The sequence below is a fragment of the Mobula hypostoma genome, chromosome 22, assembly GCF_963921235.1.
Source record: "Mobula hypostoma chromosome 22, sMobHyp1.1, whole genome shotgun sequence".
Lineage (NCBI taxonomy): Eukaryota > Metazoa > Chordata > Chondrichthyes > Myliobatiformes > Myliobatidae > Mobula > Mobula hypostoma.
In genome coordinates this window covers 21,322,445-21,350,251 of record NC_086118.1, presented here as the reverse complement: position 1 = coordinate 21,350,251, position 27,807 = coordinate 21,322,445, and the positions used below count along the sequence as shown (strand labels likewise).

The 27,807-nt window shown below is 40.5% G+C and overlaps 1 protein-coding gene across 1 annotated transcript in view; it reads left to right on the top strand.

The window, feature by feature from the left end:
• b3gntl1 (UDP-GlcNAc:betaGal beta-1,3-N-acetylglucosaminyltransferase-like 1) overlaps nucleotides 1-27,807 on the top strand; it is a 374,862-nt gene that overhangs the window by 64,688 nt on the left and 282,367 nt on the right. The gene's annotated exons all lie outside the window — the stretch shown is intronic.

Below are 27,807 nucleotides of genomic sequence, written 5' to 3'. Positions count from 1 at the left end.
ACCATTTTAATTGCCTGCCCTCTTTCTCTCACCTTTTTTCCTCCCTTTTTAGCAGGGTGTAGAGAAGTTGCAGGAGCAATATTAAAGCAATCATATTTAGTATCACATCAAACTAGCAACCTTATGCATCCGTGACCCCTCACCTCGTCAATGATATGTATAAAGTGATTTTGGCGATGATGGATACAAAGGGTCTCTGTTATTAACTCCACTCTGTCGTCTAACTTATCTATTGATTAGGATATCTGGCAAAATTTTGAGAATTCAAAGAAGTTAGTTTCTCTGATTAGTGCTGCAGTTGTCTATTATTACCTTCAGGCTGTAGTGTTTGGCATTTCTTCTACTTCAATTCCAGTTTAAGATGGTGCTGGTAAAGCCCAGCACCCACTTGTCAGCAGTAAACAAAACAAAGGAAAGAACTAAATACTTTATGAGAACACTTTTTCTGGCAAACGATTATCGCAAACAGTGGCAAGGCAGAGTCAAGGTGAGCAGGTGCGAAGTAGAGTTGAGGCTGAGCCTGGCCTGTCCTCAAGAGTGAGGAAAGACCCGAGGTTTGATCGATTTATGCACCAGGCCAGATTGAAGAGGTCAGGGTTCAGGACTGGAGGTGAATGACAAGGCTGGTTCTGCTCGCTGCTCCTCGATGTTTTCTCGGCTCTGCTTTACGCTGTGGCCTGCTCCTGTTTCGGTGATGCATGGCTTCGTGTCTGCTCTGCACTGAACTGAAACTGCAGCCTACTCCAGCTGCAGTGATGCCTGGCTTCGTGTCTGTGGACTCACTTTGGTAAAACTCCAGTTCTAAATGCTATTTGCTTACTGTTACTGTCTGCACAATTTGTTTTTTCTTCTCTATACATTAAGTGTTTGACAGTCTTTTTTTAAATGTATTCTTTTGGGTTTCTTTGTTTTGCGACTACCTTTAAGGAGACAAATCTCAAGGTTGTATAATGTATACATCCTTTGAGAATAAATGTACATGTGCCCCCCGCTTTTCGAACGTTTGCTTTACGAAACCTCACTGTTACGAAAGACCTACATTAGTACCCTGTTTTCACTTTCAGAAGGTGTTTTCACTGTTACGAAAAAAAGCAGCGCGCGATAAAAGGCAGTGCGCACCCCGAGCAGCTGCTCTCCCCCAGATTCGGAACTGCATTGCTTTAACACGTGCCTGTGAGCAGCCGTTAGCAAGATGAGTTCTATGGTATCGGAAAAGCCTAAAAGAGCTCGTAAGGGTGTTACACTTAGCGTAAAACTAGACATAATTAAGCGTTTTGATCGTGGTGAACGAAGTAAGGACAAAGTGAGTTTGGCTTGTGGAAACTGACGAACATGATGTTGAAGAGGTTTTGGCATCTCATGACCAAGATCTGACAGATGAAGAGCTGATGCAATTGGAAGAAAAAAGGATAACAGTTGAAACCGAATGAGTAATGATAAACTACGACTTCAATTTTGAAAGGGTACGTCAATTTAGGGGATATTTTCAGGATGGTTTGACTCCTTACAAAGAACTGTGTGATACAAAAATGCACGAGGCTCAGCCGTCAAGCAAGCCTTCCACATCAGCCACAGCAGATGACGAACCTCGACCTTCGACATCCAGGCGAGCAGTCATAGGAGAAGATGAGCTGCCTGCTCTAATGGAAACAGACGACGAGATGACACCCCAGTGTCCCACCACTACAACCCCCAGGCCACGGACAGATACCGATTCATGGAGAATGCAACGGTAGCCGGGAGGCACACAGCACATCTTTAAGAAAAAAGCAGAAATAAACATGCTAATTAATTAGGTGCCGCCCGACACGTAATTGTCAGCCGAGATCAGAGATGACACAATCGGAAATCGGCACTGATCTGGGCACGTAATTGGCACCTAATTAATTAGCATGTTTGTTTCGGCTTTTTTCTTAAAGATGTGCTGGATGCCTCCCAGCTACCGCTGCACCCGTGCATGCTTCACGGCAATGTATCGCTCAGTGGTCTGGAGGGTGGGGGCCACTGCACCACCCAACCTGCGACGACTCAGTCTAACACACCATCATCAGTGTGCTCGGCGCTGTCTTCCCGATTCCGGTAAGTGACACTACACTGTACATACATTATTTCTACTTTATATCGGCTGTGTATTTTTACGTGTTATTTGGTATGATTTGGCAGCTTCATAGCTTAAAGGTTACTGGAGCCTTGCGCCGTGTTTTTGCCAACAGCACTTGCGTGAGATTTTCTGCCAACGGTGCTTGCGTGAGATTTTCGCTACAGAGAACAGATCAGTAATGATTGTGGAAAAGTATTTCTACTTTATATAGGCTGTGTATTTATCATATCATTCCTGCTTTTACTATATGTTACTGTTATTTTAGGTTTTATGCGTTATTTGGCATGATTTGGTAGGTTATTTTTGGGTCTGCGAACACTCACAAAATTTTCCCATATAAATAAATGGTAATTGCTTCTTCGCTTTACGACATTTCGGCTTATGAACTGTTTCATAGGAATGCTTTACCTTCGGATGGCGGGGGAAACCTGTACTTTGAAATTTGGGCCCAGTAGGGTTGGAAACTAAGGCCAAAAGCTCTATCTGAATGTGCCAGGCCCTTTCATTATTGGTGGTTCGTTGTCTGCCCTCTGTGAACCACAAAACAGATGTGCCTTTTGCATGAAAGAGTAGAAGCAATTGAAGCACAATGACATTAACTACTATTCACTGCTTAGACCAGGCATTTTATTATTATATTTTATTATACCTCGACACTGTTTTATCACCCCTTGTTCAATCCCTTCCGACCTATGTTCGTGACACTTCTCACGCTCTTAAACTTTTCGATGATTTTAAGTTCCCTGGCCCCCACCGCTTTATTTTCACCATGGATGTCCAGTCCTTATATACTTCCATCCCCCATCAGGAAGGTCTCAAAGCTCTACGCTTCTTTTTGGATTCCAGACCTAATCAGTTCCCCTCTACCACCACTCTGCTCCGTCTAGCGGAATTAGTCCTTACTCTTAATAATTTCTCCTTTTGCTCCTCCCATTTCCTCCAAACTAAAGGTGTAGCTATGGGCACCCGTATGGGTCCTAGCTATGCCTGCCTTTTTGTTGGGTTTGTGGAACAATCTATGTTCCGTGCCTATTCTGGTATCTGTCCCCCACTTTTCCTTCGCTACATCGACGACTGCATTGGCGCTGCTTCCTGCACGCATGCAGAACTCGTTGACTTTATTAACTTTGCCTCCAACTTTCACCCTGCCCTCAAGTTTACCTGGTCCATTTCCGACCACCTCCCTCCCCTTTCTAGATCTTTCTGTCTCTGTCTCTGGAGACAGCTTATCCACTGATGTCTACTATAAGCCTACTGACTCTCACAGCTATCTGGACTATTCCTCTTCTCACCCTGTCTCTTGCAAAAACGCCATCCCCTTCTCGCAATTCCTCCGTCTCTGCCGCATCTGCTCTCAGGATGAGGCTTTTCATTCTAGGACGAGGGAGATGTCTTCATTTTTTAAAGAAAGGGGCTTCCCTTCCTCCACTATCAACTCTGCTCTTAAACGCATCTCCCCCATTTCACATACATCTGCTCTCACTCCATCCTCCCACCACCCCACTAGGAATAGGGTTCCCCTGGTCCTCACCTACCACCCCACCAGCCTCCGGGTCCAACATATTATTCTCCGTAACTTCCGCCACCTCCAACGGGATCTCACCACTAAGCACATCTTTCCCTCCCCCCCCCCACATTCCGCAGGGATCGCTCCCTACACAACTCCCTTGTCCATTCGTCCCCCCATTCCTCCCCACTGATCTCCCTCCTGGCACTTATCCGTGTAAGCGGAACAAGTGCTACACATGCCCTTACACTTCCTCCCTTACCACCATTCAGGGCCCCAAACAGTCCTTCCAGGTGAGGCATCACTTCACCTGTGAGTCGACTGGGGTGATATACTGCGTCCGGTGCTCCCGATGTGGCCTTTTATATATTGGTGAGACCCGACGCAGACTGGGAGACCGCTTTGCTGAACATCTACGCTCTGTCCGCCAGAGAAAGCAGGATCTCCCAGTGGCCACACATTTTAATTCCACATCCCATTCCCATTCTGACATGTCTATCCACGGCCTCCTCTACTGTAAAGATGAAGCCACACTCAGGTTGGAGGAACAACACCTTATATTCCGTCTGGGTAGCCTCCAACCTGATGGCATGAACATCGACTTCTCTAACTTCCGCTAAGGCCCCACCTCCCCCTCGTACCCCATCTGTTACTCATTTTTATGCACACATTCTTTCTCTCACTCTCCTTTTTCTCCCTCTGTCCCTCTGAATATACCTCTTGCCCATCCTCTGGGTCACCCCCCCCCCTTGTCTTTCTTCACGGACCTCCTGTCCCATGATCCTCTCGTATCCCCTTTTGCCTATCACCTGTCCAGCTCTCGGCTCTATCCTTCCCCCTCCTGTCTTCTCCTATCATTTTGCATCTCCCCCTCCCCCTTCAGCTTTCAAATCCCTTACTCACTCTTCCTTCAGTTAGTCCTGACGAAGGGTCTCGGCCTGAAACGTCGACCGCGCCTCTTCCTATAGATGCTGCTTGGCCTGCTGCGTTCACCAGCAACTTTGATGTATGTTGATTTTATTATGTCGTCAGGTCGCCTGCATGGTGCCTGGAAGTACCAAGAGTGGGTTGTACAGTGGTTGAGTGAGTGGCTGCCAGACAATATCATGCAAATATAAGACAGAAGAGTACTTGCCCTGAACTATGGTTCGGGCACCAAGAGCAGAGCGAGAGCTGAAGTAAGCTGGCAAATGATCGCCAGCTTGTTCATACTCCCACCAAGCTGACCTCAGGCACACACCCTAGCAGCTGACTGGTGGCCCTCTACAGAACTGCAGGTGAGTAGGAAACACGGTGTGGCCTGTTGCTCCATCAGGGGCTGCCCATTGGCGACCAGATGCCCTGTAATCATTGGGCAGTTGAATATGTTGGTCTCCGTCCACACAAACATCTAGCACGTAGGCAATGGACTTTGGTGAAGGACTTCATAGATCTGGTTGTAGCACAGGAGATCCCAACCTTTGTAATACCATGGACCAATACCATTAAGCAAGGGGTCTAAAGACCCCAGGTTGGGAACCCTTGTTGTAGCATAGGTAACAGGCAGAGGAACTCCTGTGGCTCCAAAAGTGTCCACTTCTATAAAATACACTGCTCACTCAGCATCAGAAAGAAAGCTCATAATAACATTCACTATTCACTGCTTGCTGGAATTGGGCCTGTGCCTGGGAGGTTCTTCACAGTAAGCTGTCCACCATTCCCACCATTGTAAAGCTTGTGTCTTGCCTTTCCCGCTGACCTATTGGAAATGCAGGAACTTTCTCCAGAATATTCCAAATGGTCCCATTTCTTTTTTTAACGGTGTTCCGCTCACTTGATCGTGTCGTGTCAGGTTGAGCAGAGAAATGATAGCTATGCCACTGTATTTTAGTTGCGTGTTACAAAACAGGTAAGGGTATCAAAAATTATATTGAAAATTACTAATTTAGTTGGCAGAGGTTGATTTTGGAGGATGTAAGCATTCTTAGCCTTTTTATGAGTCTCTTGGCATAACTGGTGAAGAAGTCAAAATGCTAACGAAGTCATTCCTTTGTCAGTATGTCATTAGTAAGTGAAGAGTGTTCTCATGGTGCAGAGGAATAAATCCATTGTTTGTGGTGCATAGATAGTTCATTTCAATTACTGCTGGCAAGGGACTTGGCAAGAATGAACTTCTCCTCAGCGTGGAGGCAGTTGCATCTTGGATTAAGTTTGGAAAGGAGAAGAAACATCTTATTCTGATGCATGTTGCCCTGGCAGAAGGAAATGGCTGACAACAGACATCAAAACCAGTTTGTTTTATTTATCAGGCCTTTTTGGAAAGAGGACATCTTCTCTGCCTCAGGATGGCCTCTGCAGGAAAATGCTTGGCAAGCACTTGGTTGCTTTTCAGGTCTTGAGTAAGAGTTCGTCATCCTTTCACCAGTTGGAGCTGTTTCCTTTGAAAGTCTGTGGGTTTGACATACAGTAGATCAGCTTGACAGAATTATTAAGATCTGATGATTCAAACCTAGCCCTTTCGTGAGAGACCATGGCTGATAAATGCTTCTGGAAGGTCAATTAGGCTTTCAGCAAGAGAGGGAGTTCATTCCTGCAATAATTATTCACTGGAATGTATTTGTATCTAAATGAATTTCCACAGGCTAAAGATTAGTCACCTTTAACAGATGACTTGGGGAAGCAACAAATGACAAAGTTTCTTAGATCCAGGGTGTAAAGCACAGTAGTACACGTAACACACATAATGATAACTTATGAAGGATAAAATCTACAGATGAATCACACATGAATAGCAAACTTAAGTGCATTAATAACCATATAACAATTACAGCACGGAAAAAGGCCATCTCAGTCCTTCTAGTCCATGCTGAACTCATACTCTCACCTAGTCCCACCGACCTGCACTCAGCCCATAACCCTCCATTCCTTTCCTGTCCATATAGTTGTGCAATTTAACTTTAAACGACAACACCGAACCTGCCTCAACCACTTCTGCTGGAAGCTCGTTCCACACAGCTACCACTCTCTGAGTAAAGAATATTAATATTAATATTAAATATTATAAGGTAGGGAACAGATGAACCAGTGACACTTCCAATATAATATGGCAGGGAGTTCAGAAGCCTGATAGCCTGGGAGAAGAAACTTTCTCACTCTAACGGTTCTAGTTTTTATACGTTGTAGTCTCCTGCTTGATGGTAGAAAGCCAGAGAGGACGCTGCATGGGTGGCTGGGATCCTTAATAATACTAAAGGCCCTGCCTGTGCAGTGCTCCTGATAAATGTCTCCAATGGATGACAGGGAGACTCTCAGCATTAACATTATATATCCAACAAAGCTAGTACTGGTCCCCAGCAGACACCTGAACTAGCAAAGACCCCAGCTCAGCTGAAATGTTTCGAGTAGATATGAAAACGGTCTGTGCTCTACAGATATTGAATCTTGATTTTCTCTCCAAACAAACATTTTATTATTTTTGAAAAAGTAGTTAAACATTAAAGCTACTCTGTCCAAAGCCAGAGTTGCTAGAAACAACAGCTTACGATTGTGCTGCTACAGGAAGTCACCAGGTAGTGAAAGAGTCGGAATCAAAATTAAGGTTAATGTCACCGGCATACAGTATCTCATGAAATTTGTTAGCTTAGCGGCAGCAGTACAATGCAATACATGATAATATAGAAAAATAAATTAATCAGTTACAGTAAGTATATATATATGTATATTGAATAGTTAAATTAGAAATTGTGAATAAATACTAAAAAAAGTGAGGTAGTGTTCATGGGTTCAATGTCCTTTCAGGATTTGGGTGGCAGAGGGGAAGAAGCTGTTCCTGAATCATTAAGTGTGTGTCTTCAGGCTTCTGTACCTCCATCCTGATGGTAACAATGAGAAGAGGGCATCATCTGGGTGAAGGGTGTCCTTAACAGTGGATGCCACCTTTCTGAGCGCTCTGTTCCTGAGCACTGCTCATAACCAGAACTGTTTGCGAGTGAGAAATGAACAAAAACAGTGTATGGAAGAGGATCATAGAAACAGCTGCAATGGGAGAGCAAGGAGGCGTGGTACGTCTGTCTCACTGACTCAGTGAGTGAACGAATGAGTCCGCTCTGCTTGACCCTACCAAACCCCTGATTGGTGTGGCTCGGGGAAGGAGGACAGTACCTCACCTTCTCTTTGAGCATGTTGCAACTTTCTGGACTTAATATTGAATTCTACAACTTAAAGGAACTTGATTTCTCTGCAAGTAGCAGTCATCCATTTGTGATATTGGTTAAATCTGTTATTTTCCCTCTGGAAGTGGAGGTCTTGCCCAGTCTGACCTGCCAGACATACCTTACGTACCTTCCTGGTCTGTATTTGGTTATTCCTGCATTCTTTTGCCTATATTCTCATTGTCAATCTGATCCCATTGACCAGATACCATGTTTGCAGCTTTGTCTCCATGGTCACTTAAGTTCTTACTCGTTGGACACCTCACCTTCCCTGCAGCTGAACAAGTTTCTTTCTTTCACTTCACAGTTCTGACGAAGGGTCTTTGATCTGAACTACTAACTTTGTTTCTCTTCCCTCAGATTCAGCCTGACCTGCAAAGTATTTCCAGCACTTTCTTTTTTAGATTAAATTGTCATTTAGCTTCCCACTGTCTGCTGTTTTTTTAAAATTTTGATCTAATTTTAGTGCTTGTGTGCGAGTACAGCTAATGGATAAGATGTTTTGTGGGAAGACAAGTTTTGGGTATTGTGTTCAGAAATCATTGGACGACATTGTTTGCAAACCACCTCAGCAGCCAGCACGACCAGCACCACCCAGACCTCCCAGCCTAGCCATAGTAGAACCGTGAAATACACCCAGACTTTTCACTCAGCTACAGCACCTTTAACATCTTGTTTAAATGATTCTCCTTTGTTGGCAAAGTTTCATAAGCCATCAGCCGTGGTCATATCAATGGAAAGCTGACTGAGGACATAAGAGACCAGTGATGTTGAAATCTGGAACATAAATCAAACTCAGCAGGCCAGGCAGCATCTGGAAGGAAATAATGGGTCAGAACACCACACATGTGACATTCAGATGAACTGTCTCCACCAAAGAATGACAGCTGCCCATTTCCCTGCGGGCATCAAGGTCAAAGAGGAGTTTATTATATGCACAAGTACATGCATGTGCAAGTGGAGTGAAAAAGAATTTCTTGCAACATCATCACAGGCACACAACGTTCACAAAAAAATCATAATTCAATCATAAATTATGCACAGTTCTTGCAAGAAAGAACAAAAGAAACAAAATCCATTTTAATGCAACGTGGTCAAAGCGGTTATCATGTTGCTATAAGCTATAGCGTTCAAGAACAGGCAAGTTGGAGGGAAGCAGCTGTTCTTGAACCTAGTGGTATGGCACTTCAGATCTATATATCTCCTGCCCAATGGTAGCTGTAGAAAATGTTATGGCCTGGACAGTGGGAATCTTTGATGGATTTGACCTGTTGGTCCATGGGCTCTTCTTGTGCTAAGATGAAGCCACCCTCAGGGTGGAGGAGAAAATACCTTATATTCTGCTTAAGTGGCCTCCAACCTGATGGCATGAATATCGATTTCCACTTCCAGTAAATGTTCCCCTCCCACTCCCCTCTTCTATTCCTTACTCAGGCCTTTTATCGCTCCTTACTTGCCCATCACTTCACCCTTGGTCGCCTCCTCCTTCCCTTTCTCCTATGGCCTACTCTCCTCTCCTATCAGATTCCTCCTTCTCCAGCCCCTTGCCTTTCCCACCCATCTGGCTTTACCTATCACCTTCTAGCTATCCTCCTCTCCTACCACCTTTCTGGTGTCTTCCCCCTTGCTTTCCAATTCTGATGAAGGGACTTGGTCCGAAACCTCGACTGTTTATTCATTTCCAAAGATGCTGCCTGACCTTCTGAGTTCTTCCAGCATTGTGTGTGTGGATCTCTGATAGTTGTTGCTTTCTTGAAGCAGTACCTCCTGTAGATACTACTGATGATGATAAGGGATGTGCACGTGATGTATTGGGGTAGAGTCCACGTCTGTCTTTATCTTCTTACGTTCCTGTGCATTTGAATTGCCCGAACAAACTATGATGTAACCAGTCTTGTTTTATGCATAGATCAAAAAGATTAGGTAGAAAATAATTCCAAGAAGTTCAAACGTAGGCAAATTAATAGTTATGAGGTAAAAACAGGCAATAAAGCTTCTCAACTTCCCACTGTTCATGACTGCGCTGACCCTGACCTTAAGTCCACTTCTCAGCCTGTTTCACGTAACCGACAACTCCCTAGTAAGTCACAAGTCCACAAATCTATTTCTATAGCTCTCTGTGGGAGAGAATTCCTTAGATTCACAGCATTCTGAGAGAAGAAAGGACTGCTTATTAATATCTCTATAAAAACAGGAATAGGAGATGGGCTTTTTGAGTCTGCTTCTCCATTCAATACAAGCATGACTGATACTCTATCTCAAGCTTGTATTCTTTCTCATTCTCTTGGCCAGTATTCCTTGATAACTTTGTGTCTAGAAATTTGTATCTGCCCATTAAATGTATTCAATGACTTGGATTCAAATTGTCTCCACACCATCCTCTCAATGAAGAAGTTCTGATTATCTGAGCCTATATTTCTTTGTTCTAGACCCTTCAGTCAATGGAGGTATCTTCTTTTCATCCAGTTTATCCAGCCTTGTCAGACATTTTAAGCGAGATGCTCTCTTCTTCTCAGCTCTGGAGAATTCAGGCATATTTGGCCCAGTCTCCTCCATCTACCTCTCTCAATTTCTCTCAATCAGTCTGAATCTTCAGTGCACTCCCTCTACAGCAGGTATGTCTTTTATTAAATAAGGAGACCAGAACAATGTATAATGCTCCAGGTGTGGTCTCTCAAGCCATGTAATTATAGCAAGGCATCTTGTAGTCATTCAGAAACTCTTGCTTCCTAGTTCTAGATTTGCCCATGAGAAGAAATGTCCTCTTATAACTATTCTGTCAAACCCATTTAGGATCTAATGTAATTCATTCTTCAAAACTCCAGTGAGAATGCCCAAATGGAGGTATACCCAAGTCATTTCTCAAAAATCAATTTGTATATTCCAGCAATCAAAGGAATGAATCTTTTTTGAACTATCTCCAATAGAAGTGCGACTATCCTGTTAAATAAAGGGAGCAGAACAATATGCAGTCCTCTATGTTTAGTGCTACCAAATCTGTTTAGTTGTCATGAGATTTTCTTACTCTTTTACTTCACTCCCTTGAGAGTGGAATTGGTTTTGGGCTTCCTGGTGTTAAGTAGGTTAAAGAGTTACAATCATTACTCCATGACAGTGTGTTTTATAGTCTCCTGCCATGCATGGACCACCTGTAAAAAGTTAAATCTAAACTTAAATCTCTTTTGCCATGATCTTGTTCACTTGATCTCAACCAAAAGTACAAACGAATATGTTTTTAGGCAGCAATATTTGTTTTGATACACATTGATAATGTGTGAAGTATAAGTAAGTTTTTCCAATACCAGACAGTAATGACCATTAAAAGTTTAGGCTCTGCTGTACATTTCTAGGAAATTGCTAATTTTGAGTTGCTTTACCTAATCTCTTACACACATTAGAATTCTGTTCGTGATGATCTGGTGTCGAGGCTTAAAGCTGTATCGATATGGCAGGAATTCTGGAAACCAGTTGGAGAAACTTGGGATTATAGCTGCCTGACATTTCCTATTTTCCTTTCCAGGCTTCCTCCATTCTACTGTGCTTTGTTTTTGTTTATATGCGGAAGAGGAGGAGGAGTAGAAATATTTTCTATCTTTGCCAGAAAAATGATTATTTATCTTCCAACTTTATACAACCAGTAGATAACTTCTGAATTTTTCATTGTTGAGCTCAACAATATCTAAGCTGAAATTCAGGAGGAAGTAGCTATGATATAATGCTTTTAATCAAAGTTATTCGTTATATTTCATAATAATTTTTTGTCTTTGCAGTGCACTGCTGCTGCAAAACAACATCATGTAAGTCAGTGGTAATAAATGTAACTCTTATGAATTCCTTCTGAGTAAAGTGCAAATTACTATGAAATTTGGATACCTTGATAGGAGATGTAATGTTTTTAGACTAAGAAAACAGCTTCAATAATCTTTCTGGATGGGAAATTTGTATTAGGCATTATAAGTAGCCTCCCCTTTACACCGTCAGGCTCTGCATATTAACTCCCTCAGTGTGGAACTATACTAGTACTTATGTGGGCTGGAGGCAGAGGACAGAGATTGGTGACCCTCCATGCCCTTACTTCCAGCACCATGGTCTGGACAGTGAGTGCGGATCAGGCAGTGCATTGTGGAAGCTTGGTCCCCATTATTTTCTCTGGCATTCTCGAACAGCTGGCAAAATTGTGGCCAGGGCTTTGACAGTTATGAAATTTGCATTGATTTTAATACTACATATCTGATCATATCTGACATTGAGAGATTTACAAACTTTGAATGAAATTGGAATTAAGTAAGAAAAATGAAACTTCCAGAGTTAACTAAAACACAAATAGTTAACACTAAAGCTTAATAATTTTCAAATAAGCTACCTTCCCCTTCTAAATTCCTGCCTTGCAAACCCCAGTGAGTTTCTGTTTGTCTGCCAGGCATTGCGAGTGCAGGAATTAGTGCCGCTGTCCAACAGCTCCGAGGAGCCATGCTTAGTCCTGACTTTGGGTGTTGTCATTGTGCAGTTTGCATGTTTTCTATGTTGGTTTTTGTTGGTACTCTCATTTTATTCCATAACTCAAGGATATTTCATTGGATTAAGGGACAAAAAGTGCAGAGGGGAGTTGATGGGCATGTAAAAGAGTGAATTGGAGAGTTACAGACAAATAAGGTGGGGGGGGGGATTGGAACTGATGGAATTTGCTCTGTGAGTGGCATGCATCTGATGAGATGAATGGCCACCTCCTGAGTTCTAATAAGTAGGGATCTAAGTGGTGGTTTTTGTTTTAACCCCTGCATAATGCTGATCTATTACAGCAAGGCTGTGCCTGCTTTTAGAATTACATGCTGATTCCCGAGGCAGAACAAGGTGATTCCTGGATTGCAGCTCATACATGGTAAACCCAGATGTAATGCCAATTGGAAATCCTGGCAAAAAGTCAATATGGTCCAGCCACCATTGTAAACCAAAACTTTCTGAGCTGCCAAACCTAAAATGGCATATGTTACAAAGTTCCAACTGGGGCATCTGTGCATTACTGAAGAGGGATAATGTAGGACAGCAGAGGCACTTTATTTGGGGTCAGTGCTAATGAATTGCTATAGTGTGCTGGGCATTCTGGCATTTACACAGTGGAACAGATTGTGCAAAACTGGTGACAGTGGAGATTCACTGCTGTTTCAGTTTTCAAATCACCTACCTATCTGTAATGAAGATGACAATTCTGGAAAATAAATTCTGGAATCAAACTCTATTAAGCAGGATCACTTTGACTGTCGTTTCCCTCATTTTGAACTTTCCCTTTAGAGGCATGTTTGTGCGGAATTACAAAATGAAAACCAAATTGTAAGACACAATCGAAAACAGCAAATAGTGCGGTGGATGAATAGCACATTGCTCTACACTGAGAGACAGAAGACGAACTATGATGTGGGTGGCACCTCCTTTTAGCTGAGAATTTAAGCCAAGGTCCTGTCTGCCACGTCAGATTACCAAGCACTATTTTGAGGGTGACAAGGAAGTTCTCCTTCATGGCTATTCAGTGTTGGTTGCTTGTTCATTTATTTACTCTTTTTATTTAACAAGAAAATGGATCATGTATCTAACTGATGTTGTGGAATCTTCCTCTGTGTAAAACTGGCTGCAGCATTAGAAGTACCCATTTTGCTTTGGGCTATTTTACTTATGAAAGGTACCATTTAATTACAGCCATAAACTTTGGTGAAGGGTTGGGTGTGTCATGTGATGTTGCTTACAGAAATGTTATTACTTCATTGTATTGTTGCTTGTTGGGGTTTGTCTATCAGGACAATTTACATCCAGAGTGGTAATTATTGAAGGTGCTTTGCACAAATTGAAAGCTATTTTTGTTGAATTATATTAAAAGAAACAGCAGGAAATTATTAACAGTTTAGACAGTATCTGTGGATATAGGAAAAAAAGTTACTATTTCAGTTGAATAATTTATTGAGCTGGCATCTGTTTCAATTGCTACCATTACTTATCTCTGATCTTGTATGAGGAAGGAACTAGCTTTCATTGAAAAAAAATTATGACATGCATATGACATTTTTTAAAATCAATTATGCGTTTGAATCAATTTTTGTAGAGTCTTCACAAAATATGGATTAATGTGTAAGTTCTTGAAAATATTGATAAAATGAGCATTGTAATAGTGGAAAGTAAATTCAAAGTTCAAGGCAAATTATTTAAGTACATATATATCACCATATACAACCCTGAGATTCATTTTCTTGCGGGCATTCACAGTAAGTACAAGAAACACAATAGAATCAAAGAATGGCTGCCTCACAACCAATGTGCAAAAGACAACAAACTGTGCAAATACAAAAATGAATAAATAAACAAACAAACAAACAATCAATGAATATTGAAAACAGGAGATGAAAAGACATTGAAAATGAGTGCATAGGTTGTGGGAACAGTTCAGTGATGGGGTGAGTGTAGATGAGTAAGGTTGTTATCTTTGGTTCAAGAGCCTGATGGTTGAGGGGTCATAACCTTTGAGAAGCAATGTAGCACACTATCACTTGGTGGAGTTTTGAACTGGAGTAGTTGATCCTGAGATTTGCTTTACAATTGGTTTAATACCATTCGTAGTACATCGAAACATACAGTGAAATGCGTCGTTTGCGTCAAATCAAATCAGCGGCGATTGTGCTGGGCTGGCCTCAAGTGTCACCGTACTTCCTGGTGCCAATATAGCGCACCCATTACTTACTACCTCTAACCTGTACGCCTTTGGAATGTGGGAGGAAACCAGAACACCCAGCAGAATCCCATGCAATCACAGAAAGAACGTATTGACTCCTTATAGATGGTGGCAGGAATCGAACCCTGATCTTACTGCTGGCATCACAATAACATTACTAGTTGGTATGCTATCATGCCACCATGTTGTCACATTTAAGAAACGACCTTTAACCTACAGCAGTTCACTGAGGTGCTGCTAGGAGGCTACTCTCGCAGAAAGTGCAATCTCTCTGACAGGGGACTAGAGTCTAGCTGGATTTATTTAGTTCACTTCAGAATATCATATACCAAAGCAGAATGCTGTAATAAGAGAAGCTAAGTCCACATGACTAGCAATACATGTTTATGAAAGTACAATGCATTAAAAGGCCAAATAACCCAACAGAGAAATATGTGGCATGGATCCCCAAGCCTGCCATGCTAGTAATTGTAGTTTATTTAATATATCTGTTGGAGTTCAGAAGAGTGAATGGGGAGGACTGAAACAGATAAAATCTTCAGAGGGTGGATGTTGGGAGGGTATTTTCTCATGGGAGAATCTACCACTAGAGGTCTGTGCTCAAAAATGAGGTCCATCCATTGCAGACAGACATAACGCAAAATATTTTCTGAGTATTTTGCTTAAAATGCACATCTCAAAGGGCTTTGGAAGCCATGTGTTTTGGCTATTTTTATGCAGAGCTGGTAGATACATGATAAGCAAATAGGAGAAAGGTGACCACAGGTAATCAAGAAAGCAAAATTGAGATTACGATTAGATCCGCCAAGATCTTACTGAACAGCAGCTGAGAAGCTGATGGGGCCTACTCCAGGTCTTCAAATCTAATTAACTAAGCATCCGTCAAAAACATAATTTAGCAAACAGGAAGAATGGGAAATAATTGTCATTTCTGTTTTGCAATGACTGCCTGTTTTCTCAGTTTGGAAAAGAACTGGATTCAAACCCAAACACAAAATAAAAATCGGAACAAAATGATGTAAAGCTCAAGTCCGCAGCATGTTTTAAATCCCAGTTGTAAGATAGCTTAATCAGTTCAAACCAGGGATAGGAAAACAAATGACTTGCACAAATAATGAAATTTGACAAGAAGTTCACTTGAGATTCTACGCCAAACAGTGCATACAGTTTTGAAGATATTAGTCAATTTTAGTTTCCTGTTTAAAGAAATAATTTTCCACAATACAGCCTCCTGTTGGTATTGCAAGAGAAGATTTTGTAAGAATAATTACTAAAATGAACCTATTGGGTCAGTCCTAACTGTGAAACAAATATCAAGTTCGTGTGTTATATGTGCCGTAGAGGAAGACCCCATTTTTAAAATCCAGTAGCTATTCTTCATCTCTAGCATTTCACTTCTGGAGGTTCTATGCCAAACAGTGCATACAGTTCTGAAAACAATTTTTTTTAACAGGAAGCTAAAATTGACAAATGTTTCACAATACAGTCTCCTGTTGGTATTACAAGACATTTTATTTTCAACCATCATATTACTCATTTCTATAAATAATATTTTCAAGGTTTTACATATTCAGCATTTGACTTTTCTATTAAAATGATAGCCTGACATTCTTCATCATTTACTGTGTGGTTTCCCCTCATCGACCTTATCTGTATCTCCTTAGAGCTTCATCACCACTCAGATTCACAGTTGACTTTGCTGTACTGGAGCATGGAAATATTATATTTGATCTCCTCAACCAGGTCCTTGGTAACTGCTGCTTTTCAGGCTTGTTATCTTCTTGAATTTTATCAGTACATTCTTTTATTTTGTCATTTACTCTAGATCCTTGATTCCTCAGCATCTTCCTTGAAGACAGAGAGTATTTATTCCTCCTCCATTTCCCTTTTCCCCTTTATAAGTTCTCTAAACGTCTGGAGAGATATAATAATTGCAGAGAATTGGTAAACTTACTGAGCAAAAGAACTTGGATGAATACTTTTCACACTCATAGGATGTTCCAAAGTATTTCAAAGTTCAAAAGTTCAAAGTGAATGAATGAATGAATGAAATTTATTTCGGTCAGTACAAACATACCCAAAAAGCATCATTTTCAATGCAGATTTCATAACGATGATTTCATAACACAAGATTACAACAAAAAACCATAGATATTCTTTAAAACAGACCGAAAGGGTGTAGGCTGAAGCTACAGCTTATTACGCCTACCCCTCTTACTTATACAACAACATATTTGGCGTCAATCATCACATCAAAACAATAAATTTCATAATCTTTTAACACAAAATCCAATTTCAAGTATGATTTATTTACATTACTCCCATTTATTTTAAATCATGTATTTTATTAAATAATTTTTTTAACTTGTTAATTATGGTGCATGTTTTTAAATTCACACTACAACTGTTCCGTAGATTCGCCCCTCTGACTGAAATACAATGATTTTTGACATTTGTTCTTATCCTTTGTTTTTGAAATATACATGTTCCTCTCAAATCATGTTGACTTTCTCTCACTTTAAACAACCTTTGGATACTTTGTGGTAGCTGTCCATTTTTTACTTTATACATAATTTGTATTATTTTAAAATCTACGAAATCTCTGAATTTTAAAGTGTTTAGTTGAATAAATAGTGGATTGGTTGGCTCATAATAACTTGTCTTATTTACAATTCATATGACTTTCTTTTGGAGTAGAAAAATTGAGTTTATATTTGTTTTGTATGTATTTCCCCGTACCTCTACACAGTAAGTCATGTATGGGACTATAAGTGAACTGTATAATGTATGCAAAGATTCCTGATTTAAGAAATCTTGCACTTTGTACAGTATATCAATATATTATGACATTTTTGCTTTGACATAATTTATATGTGGTTTCCAGCTTAATTTTATTACCACTCCTAAAAATTTTGTTTCAGGTACCTGATCAATTTCAACATCATTTATTCTAAGTTTACTATAGGAGTTTGGTACACGGTTTCCAAGTATTATGAATTTAGTTTTACTTAGATTCAGTGATAACTTGTTAGTATCAAACCATTTCTTTAAAATTTTTAGTTCTTTCTCCACTGTATCCAAAAGTTGTTTCAGATGTTCCCCACTACAAAATATAGTTGTATCATCAGCAAATAATATACATTTTAATGTCTGAGAGATCATACATATATCGTTTATATACAAAATGAACAGCAATGGACCAAGCACTGAACCTCGTAGAACCCTACAAGTTGCCCTCAAAAGTTTTGAATTTGAGTTGTTTATATGTACATACTGATACCTGTCTTCCAAATAACTACTTAACCAGTCATATACCACCCCTCTAATACCATATCTTTCAAAGTATATGCCAGCATTCACAGTAAATACAAAGAAACACAAGAGTCAATGAAAAACCGCACCCAACAAAGACGGACAACCAATGTGCAAAAGAAAACAAACTGTGAAAATAGTAGAAGAGGGAAAAAACAAAATAATAATAATAATAAATAAGCAATAAATATTGATTACATGAATTGTGGAGTCCTTGAAAGCAAGTCCATAGGTTGAGGAACCATTTCAGTGTTGGGATGAGTAAAGTTATTCCTGTATTCTGATGGACAAAAATTGTGTTTTATGTTCAAGGTTCAAGGGTTTGATGATTGAGGGGTAATAACTGTTCCTGAACCTGGTGTTGTGGGGCCTGAGGCTCCTGTACCACTTTCCTGATGAGAAGAGAGCATGGCCTGGATGGGAGGTTGGTGGGGGGGAGAGATGCTGCTTTCCTGTGACAGTACCCTTTGTAGATGTGTTTCGTGGTAGGGAGGGTTTTACCTGCGATGAACGAGGATGTATCCATTACTTTTTGTAGGCTTTTCTGTTCAAGGGCATTGGTGATTCCATTCCAGACCATGATGCATGCAGTCAGTATACTCTCCACTGTGCATCTATAGAAGTTTGTCAGTATTTTAGATGATATGCCGAATATTTGCAAACTTCTAGGAAAGTAGGGGTGCTGCCATGACTTCTTTGTAGTGCAGTTACGTGCTGGACCCAGGATAGATCATCTAAAATGATAATGCTGAGGAACTTAAAGTTGCTAACCCTCTCCACTTCAGATTCCCTGATGAGGACTGGCTCATGGACCTCCTAGAGTCAATTATCAGCTCTTTGCCTTTGCTGACCTTGAGTGAGAGGTTGTTGTTGTGGCACCATTCAGCCAGACTCTCGGTCTCCCTCCTATCTGCTGATTTGTCACCACCTTTGATTTGGTGAGCAACAGTGATGTTGTCAGCAAAGTTAACTATGTCATTGGACCTCACAGTCATAATTATAAAATGAACAGAGCAGGGGGCTAAGCACATAGCTTTTTACAAAGGCTTTATAACAAACGTAGTACCTTTCAAGTACAGTCACAGATGCAATGCTCTTTGCAGCCAATATGCCCATCCACTTAACCAAAAAGCATTATGATAATAACAAGATCATTTTTATTTGCATAGGATAGTTACTTGCTTTCTAAATTGGTATAATGAAATCTTTTATATCCACCCGAAAGTACAGATGGGAGGCCAGTTTAACTCATTTTCTAACAGGCAGCATTGCTGACAATAAATGAAATTCAGCAGGGTCATTCCTTGAGTAAACTTTTTGACAGCCTGGAAGATGAATTTTTGCTTGGCAAAGTAGTGCTGGAGAAGAGCGAGGAGAGAGTAACTAACTGATGAAAAACTGCTTGTGAGAATTTCAGCTTGGGGTGGGTGGGAGGGCTTTGAATATTGGTAAATGTTCAGTATTATTTAATAGAATCACAGTGGGGCCACCTGGCCCATCTTACACAAATCAGTCAGAAAAAGCTGATCATCCCGGCTCTGTGGGTGAAACTTAGCGAAGTACCTTTTACAAGGTGAGTGTTTACACCTCCACTGGCCTTTTAGATAGTGAGGGCCAGAGCTCCATTATTGTTCTGGTGAAAAATTCAATTGCTGTTTAATCTTTTAATCATTTAAAGTCATAGCATTTCTCACAATATGTAAAGATAAATTATGATTGCACACGTTCCTATATTCTCAAGGGTATTAAAAACACAATATTTGTCTATCAGAAATACAGGAAACAGCTAACTGCGCCAAAGAATGATCTACTTTAATTACTGTGCACAACATAACGTGCATGGGTAATTTTCATCAGCATTTCTGTGTGGGGAATGAAATGTAGTGTAGACTTTTCATTGACAAATTGCCTCCTACCTCCACACACGCACCTTTTCTTCCAATAAGTATTCTTAATTTAAAGATGTTAAAGTAACAATATTTGCATTTTCACAAACCTCCCCACGTTAAAGAGGTGGTGCCTCAAAAAGGCAGCATCCATCATTAACCTTCCAGCATGTGACCTCTTCTCATTTCTACCATCACTACTCCTGGAGAAATTCCAGGAGCCTGAAGACCCACACTCAATGACTTAGGAACAGCTCCTTCCTCCCCCATCATCAGATTTCTAAGCAACCCGAGAACACTACCTTGCCATTCTGTTTATTTGCACTGTTTACGTATTTTGTAATTTGTAGTAATTTTATGTCTTTGCACTGTGCTTTATTATACTTTATACTTTATTGTCGCCAAACAATTGGTACTAGAACGTACAATCATCACAGCAATATTTGATTCTGTGCTTCCCACTCCCTGGATTACAAGTATTAAATATTAAAAATAGTAAAAATTAGTAAATATTAAAAATTTAAATTATAAATCATAAATAGAAAATAGAAAAATGGAAAGTAAGGTAGTGCAAAAAAACTGAGAGGCAGGTCCAGATATTTGGAGGGTACGGCCCAGATCTGGGTCAGGATCCGTTCAGCAGTCGTCACAGTTGGAAAGAAGCTGTTCCCAAATCTGGCCGTACGAGTCTTCAAGCTCCTGAGCCTTCTCCCAGAGGGAAGACGGACGAAAAGTGTGTTGGCTGGGTGGGTCGTGTCCTTGATTATCCTGGCAGCACTGCTCCGACAGCATGTGGTTTAAAGTGAGTCCAAGGATGGAAGATTGGTTTGTGTGATGTGATGTACTGTGCCGTGTTCCAGATCTTCTGCAGCTTCTTTCAGTCTTGGACAGGACAGCTTCCATACCAGGTTGTGATGCACCCTAGAAGAAGGCTTTCTACGGTGCATTTATAAAAATCTATAAAAACTTCTGCTGCAAAACAAGAAATGTCACATCACATCAGTGATAATATACTTGATTCTGACTTAAGCTGCCCTGACATCTTCCAAAGTTTACAGCGGATGCTACGTCTAACAAGACTTTTTTTTAAGCACCTAGCTGTTGGGGTACTTATTCAATGTGTCACCCTGTGATGACACTGCCAGTAGCTGTCTGTTATTGGTGCCTTTGGATAGACATGAAAGGTCACTCAGAAGGTCAGAGACCTTCAGGTAGAAGGCAAGGACGTGACCATCTATTTCTCTGAGTCTTTAGAGACACTACATTGTATCTGACTGTGTCTGGTAAGCATAACTTTCACAGGATTCTGCTTTCCAGATCCTCAGCCAACCTCTTGTGGGTTCCCTGAAGGCAAACTCTCAACTTGCTCACCACTGGATCATTCCAGGTGGCCACAGTAGACTTTTTTTTGCGATATTTCTCGATTTCCTGGTCTCTGCAGAATTACAGAGATCACCAAAGCATTCTGTGAAGAAAGGGTTCCACCTGTGTTGTTTATTGTGTAAGTAGAAAGTAGGGTTGTGGTACTATGGTTTTGCCAGAATTGCTGACTTCTAATGAATGTAGGCAGCCATTGACTAGATGTCCTTAAGGCTCTGATTAATAATTTGGGACTTTTCATCAGCAGCAAGGGTTTCCACTCCCTAAATGTTCATGATTTTTATTAATAATAAATGCCCTGCTTCTTGGGAATACTCATGGCCCCTTCATCTTGAGGAGGTCCATTGACATTTTTAGTGGATGTGTACTTTGTACAGAGGTGGAAGTGTGGTGGATGTTATGAGCAGTTCTTAGCTACAGAGCCTGTTTGATTGTTTCCTCTCCTGACATAATTTCACATTAGAAATGGAATACTAATTCAAGCAGTTTGAAAATAAGGCACTTTGTCTTTGCTTTCTGTTGGTGACAACCTGCTATTGAACCAATTAACAAACACAAGATACTGGAGGATCAGCAAGCTAGTCAACATCTTTGGAAACGAGTACATTCGACATTTCGGGCCGAGACCCTTCAGCAGGACTGGAGATATCAGACTCTATGCACCATTCTTTACAATAGAGCATTTTTTTTCACTTTAAAGAAAGATTTAAACATTCACATGGACATATTTTGTTGAGAAGTTGCACATTTTGATTTTAGAAAAATTTTTGACCTTCAGGGACTTTTGATCATAACTTGGCACCAGTTATGACCAATAACCTCGATAATTTTATATCTCCCAGCAAAGAGCAATGTTACTCATTTTGTTCAATACTATGATTGTTTTCATAGTGACTCCATGTTCCCTGGAGGAGTAATTCTTAACTGAAACGACAAGTGCTAGAGGAAAAGAATGTTAACAAAGACAAAGGTCTCGCTCTAGTAAGAACTGGAATTCAGTTGTAAACAACATGTCTTCTATGAGAACAATGAGATTAATGGTAACAACTTGAAAATGGTTAATGAAAGACCAGTTCAACTTGAAAACATTATGGATGGTAGGCCATCTCACAACAAAATGTCAAATGAAAAGGAACAATTTGTTATAATTGATAACAATGCAATGAAAATACCAGAGTTACATACACAAAATGCTATAGGAACTCAGCAAGTCAGGCAGCATTTCGGGCCGAGACCCCTCATTTACATTTAATCTATGTATCTTTATCTGTGTTTTTGTATATATCCATGGCTATGGGATGTTCTCATCGTGTGAAAGGCATTTATATAAATGGAAGTGTTATTCTTTCTTACTTTAGCCAGCACATGGTATCACACAGGATTACTGGGACCTGTAACAGCTTGAGCTTTAGGCCATGCAACATTTTTGTTTTCGAATTGCAAAGCTAATATTCTGAAATGAGAATTAGTTGAACTTATTTTAATATTATATTCTATTGATGGTCAGTACAAGAATGTTACAATTTTCCAAAATGGGACTGCTTTAAGATCAGAGAATACTCCAATTTGGTGAAACATCCTCTCCACATTCACTTTCTGGAGGCCTTTCACCATTCAATAGGTTTCAATGAGGTCACTCCTCATTCTTCTGAATTCTAGTGAATACACTCCCAGAACCATCAAACGCTCTTCATATGTCAAACCACGATACAGAAACTTTGTAGAAACAGGAGATGAGTCATTTGCCTTGGGAACCCAGTTTCTGACCTGCTCTTTTAGCCATTTTATTTATGTAGCTGTTCCTGATGAGTTTTCTGGTCAATGGTGAATGTCAAAGATAGGTGATTTAACTCGCTATTTTGTCCTTCACAGCTGTTAGACGTTTTGAGATTGCCTCGTGAGTTTTAATTTGTCCTGTGGCTCCACATACTTCATGAATAGGGAGTGTAGGTATGTCTAGAAATAGCCAAGCAGCTGAAAAATTACTGTTCTCTTGGAGCTGTACCAAGTGATTCTTTTTGCCAAATAAGTACTAAGTAGATTATACCAATCTCATCAAATTCCTTTCACGTCTGCAGCACCAGCAAATAAATGGATGGATTGTCTGATTGTTACTTCAATCCAGCCGTGCTACCTATCTGCAGTTATCGTTTCTCCTCTGACCCCTGTTTATTGTATGCATCTACCTGACAGATATTCAAAGACTGCTACCATCATTCTTTGAGAAAGAGAAGTGAGTCTTTGAGAGAATCAATTTCACCTTATCCCAGTGTGATATAGTAGACCCTATACTCTAAACGCTCACCACAGGCATGGAATGTGAGAATTTTAAAAACACGGTGGCATTATTTTCATATTCTAATAATAATTTATGTGGGAGGGGTGTGGGGAAATGCAAAATGTTCAATGTCAAGCAAGAAGCAGTAATAACATGCAACTCTCAGTCTTTGATGTAAAAGTGAAGTCAAAGCTATAATTTGGGACTGTGGCTTAGATGATATGACTTGCTGCCAGTGATGCTTTGAGGGAAGGAAGTGGCACGTATCTGCTATAAATGTCACAATAGTGTAGCCTGCAGTGAGGTACTGCATTGCATTAATAGCAGGAAAGCGACCATTTAGGTTAACGGCTCCATGCGGGTGTTGGTGCTCAATTCAACCCATAGTACACTTGACCAGTGCTCCTTCACTATATTCTCCTTCTTGTGTTGATCTAGCTTCCCTGAAGGAGTTACATTGTGGAGGTCTGTATAAATGAAAGTATAAAAATTCCAATTGCTGGAAACTTTGGATAAGACAGAAAAAGATGGAAATACTCAGCAAGTCAGCTGGCATTTGGGGGGAAAATTAGTTAATAGGTCTGATGATAGATCTTTGACCTGAAACATTAACTGTTCCTTTTTCGACTGATGCTGCTTGTTCAGTATATAACAGGATAGCTACGAAGAATATACCTTCATTTGCATTCATTGTTTAAGTTTAAAAATAACTAGCTGTAGGGGTGCAATGTGAATGTTCCAAGTGTTGTTAATGTCAATTCTCTTAGTAGAGATTTGTTTTTTGTAAAAACTCAATTAAAAATAAATGGTAAGGGAAAACCATAGAACTGGAGGGAAGATTTGGATTTAAATATTGCTTCCTTACCATATTATTCCCAAAGACACATTCTTAGAGTCTGTTGTAATAATTTCTTATAGATGGAAAAGCAGGCACAGAGCCATCAGACTCTCTTCACATGACAAGCTATTCAATCCTGGAATCATTTTTGTGAATTTCCTTTGTACTCTCTCCAATTTCAGCACATCCTTTCTAAGATAAGGGACCCAAACCTGCTCGTAATACTCCAACTGAAGTCTCATCAGTTCTTTACAGAGTCTCAACATTACATCTTTGCTTTTATATTCTAGTCGTCTTGAAATGAATGCTAACATCGCACTTGCTTTCCTCAACACAGACTCAGCCTGCAAATATAACCTTTAGGGAATCCTGCACAAGGACGCGCAAGACCTCTTGCACCTCTGTTCTTTTGATTTTCTCTCCATTTAGAAAATAGTCAACCCTTTCATTTCTTCGACCAAAGTGCATGACCATACACTTCTTAAAACTATTCCATCTGCCATTTCTTTGCCCATTCTCCTAATTTGAATGTTCTTCTGTAGCCTCTCTACTTCAAAACTACCTGCCCCTCCACCTATCTTCATATTGTCTGAAAACTTTGCAACAAAGCCGTCAATCCCATTGTCCAAGTCATTGACATATAACCTAAAAAAGGATAGGTCCCAACACAGACCCCTATGGGACACCATTAGTCACTGGCACCCAGTCATAAAAGGCTCCCTTTATTCCCACTCTTTGCCTCCTGCCACATAGCCAGTGCTTTATCGATGCTAGAATCTTTCCTGTAATCTCATAGCGTGTACTACTTTCCCTCCCTCCACAGTCTCCTGGCTACTTCACCTTTCGTTTCCTGTCCCGATGAAGGGTCTTGGCCAGAACATTGACTAATTATTCATTTCCACAAATGCTCCCTGACCTGCTGAGTTCCTCCAGCATTTTGTACGTGTTACTCTAAATTTCCAAATCTGCAGAATCTCTTGTGTTTAAGATGTCCTTGAGATTTCTTAATGCAGAATAGATGACCTTTGAAAACTTTTTTTCTATTTCCTTTTGCACAGTGCCCCGATGATAACTTCTTGCAGAAACTGATTAGGATTTAACACATTCAAAAGATGTGTAGATTGGCAGGATAATTGGGCACGTTAAATTACCCCTAGTGTGTAAGTAAGTGGTAGAATTTCGGGTTGGGGGGAGTTAATGGGAGTGTGGCGAAAATAAAAAGGGATTACTTTAAAATGGTTGCTTGAATGTGAGGCCGAAGGGCTTGTTTCCAATGCTATATGACTAAAGTCATATGAGCAAACCCTCCTTTGTGGTCATGTACTATATTTCATTTTCTGTTTCTGCTTCCTGAACTCTACTTGACATTGCTGTCTGTTTAGTTACGGCTCGGCCCCGTTTAATTTCAGCCTGTTCAGTCTCTGCAGTCACTCCAGCCGTAAATGGACCAAGTCAAGTATTCTAGACTTTTGTTTTCACAGCCAGGAGCAGTGCAGTACCCTCTTAGTAAAACAGAATTTACTATTTTTTAGACCCCTCCAATGTCCCTTTTATACTGCTGCACAATATCTCAGCTGGATTTCTACCAGCTGTTGCAGATTAAAATGCCTCTCAGAATCAAGATAAATTTATTTAATGCACTCTCACACATCTTGTGTGTTTGCACTAGCTCTGTAACAGAATCCATTTAACTTTCCTAACAGTCGGTCTGATTTGAACCTCCACTGATAAAGTGACCCTTTTCTCTTTTCCTCCTTTGAAGCCTTTCAGTAAAGCTACTCCTTCTTCAAACCCCACTGCCTTTAGGATGGCATGCTGTGGCTTACATAGATTCTGTTAAAAATTACTGATATTTTTCAGTTTGAAAGTCAGGAACCTGAGTGTAGTTAGCCATTAGAATTGACCTACACCCTCTGTACCATTCCCTACCCCCTCACCATCCCCCTCTCTGCTTTTGGAAATTCAGTGTTACTCTTACGTATTACTGATGACCATTGTTCTGCAGCTAATAAATTGTTCTGGACTAAAATAAAATGTAATGAATTAAACAGAAAAGACCTCAAGCGGTCTTTAATATTGTGCAGCATGGTATTTTAGGAAAAGTTTTTGTGGAAGGGTCAGGTTACCCTTTCTCTATCTGGATATCAAAGACTTTGTAGCTGACTGCACCACGCAGATGTAAATGATTAAGAGATGAAACCTGAGCTGGTCCACAGGTCAGACGTGCACGCTGATGCACGTGGACAGACCAGCGCTCGAGGTAGCAACAATTTCCTGTCAATAACCACCTGGATGAGAGAGATGGAGAGATATCTTGACAGTGGGTAGAAGATTCAATACTGTAGAAGACTACTCAGGCAAAGGCTTGTTTTTTATTCTTACAAAACACAGCAATTGCTTATTTTTCTTTCCTCTGCCTGCATCTTCTCAAGTCCTCTATCTCCTTCTAAGCAGCTCAGTAGGAGTAGTCTGGGCTTTGAATTTCTCTACTCTGCTCCTAAGTACAAGTCACTGGGAAGTGATAGGAAGATGAGAGCATCGGAGAGACTAGGCTAGAAAAGATTGGCCCATTCAGTTCCAACAGCATGCTGTGTGCCTTCCCCTTCCCCTGGTTGTCAACCAAGGAGTTGTTCACTGGGCCCAGATAACTCAACCTCAAACCATGCTTCCTTCGAAATCAAAATCAAGAGCTCAGCAACTTCCTGCATTTTATTGGACTTCACTGTTGAACCCTGTTCCAATATCCAATGTCGAAGGTATAGCTTTCTGAAATGGTTACAAATCAAGCAATCACATTGCTGAATAAAATGAAAGTTCACATCCCATTCAGGAAGGACTTAATTCTCCAACTTTTTATTTCCAGGTCTTTTGCTACTGAATTTTCAGCTTTACCATCATTGTGTAGATTATAGATGGATATGGACATTGGGTAGGCAGAAAGGATTAGTTAGCTAGGTTTTTTAATACTAGTTTTAAGTAATTTGGCCCAGCATTGTGAGCTGAAGGACCTTTTTTTGTGCTGTGTTTATTATGTCAATAGTATAAACCCCTCTTATCAATACTGTAGACTGGGCCAATGCCTATCATTCGTGGAAAGGTGGAGGAAAGCCTGTGAGAAGCTTCTCACAGGGTGAAGGATGCACTAGAGCAAGTAGCATAAGAATTTTTTTTTAAGGCTAACTCTCCTACATTAACTACTTTCTGGTGCATAGATCTTCACTGTTGCAGACGGAGTACGCTTGTATTTACAGAAATTAACTAGATGTCCAACCAGTTGCAGACATTTGAGCTGAGAGAAAAGAAAACATCTCACATACTAGGATAGTTAAAGCCAAGTTGGTTCACTGGTACCCTTGTGAGAGTAGAACCAATGTCAACAGTTTGCTTGCAGTTACAATTCTGTACAAAGGTGGTTGACTTTTAACTATCATCCAATGTAATCTAGCAAGTCCCTTTACACTGTGCTCACATTCAAGGACTATTCAGTGATGAGCAAACAATAAACGTCCAGTATGACAATGCAAGCCAGAGACATAGAGTTAATGTAACTACAGTATTTCTCTTGTGAAGCTAACAAAATTTTATCCTGTGGGTTAACTC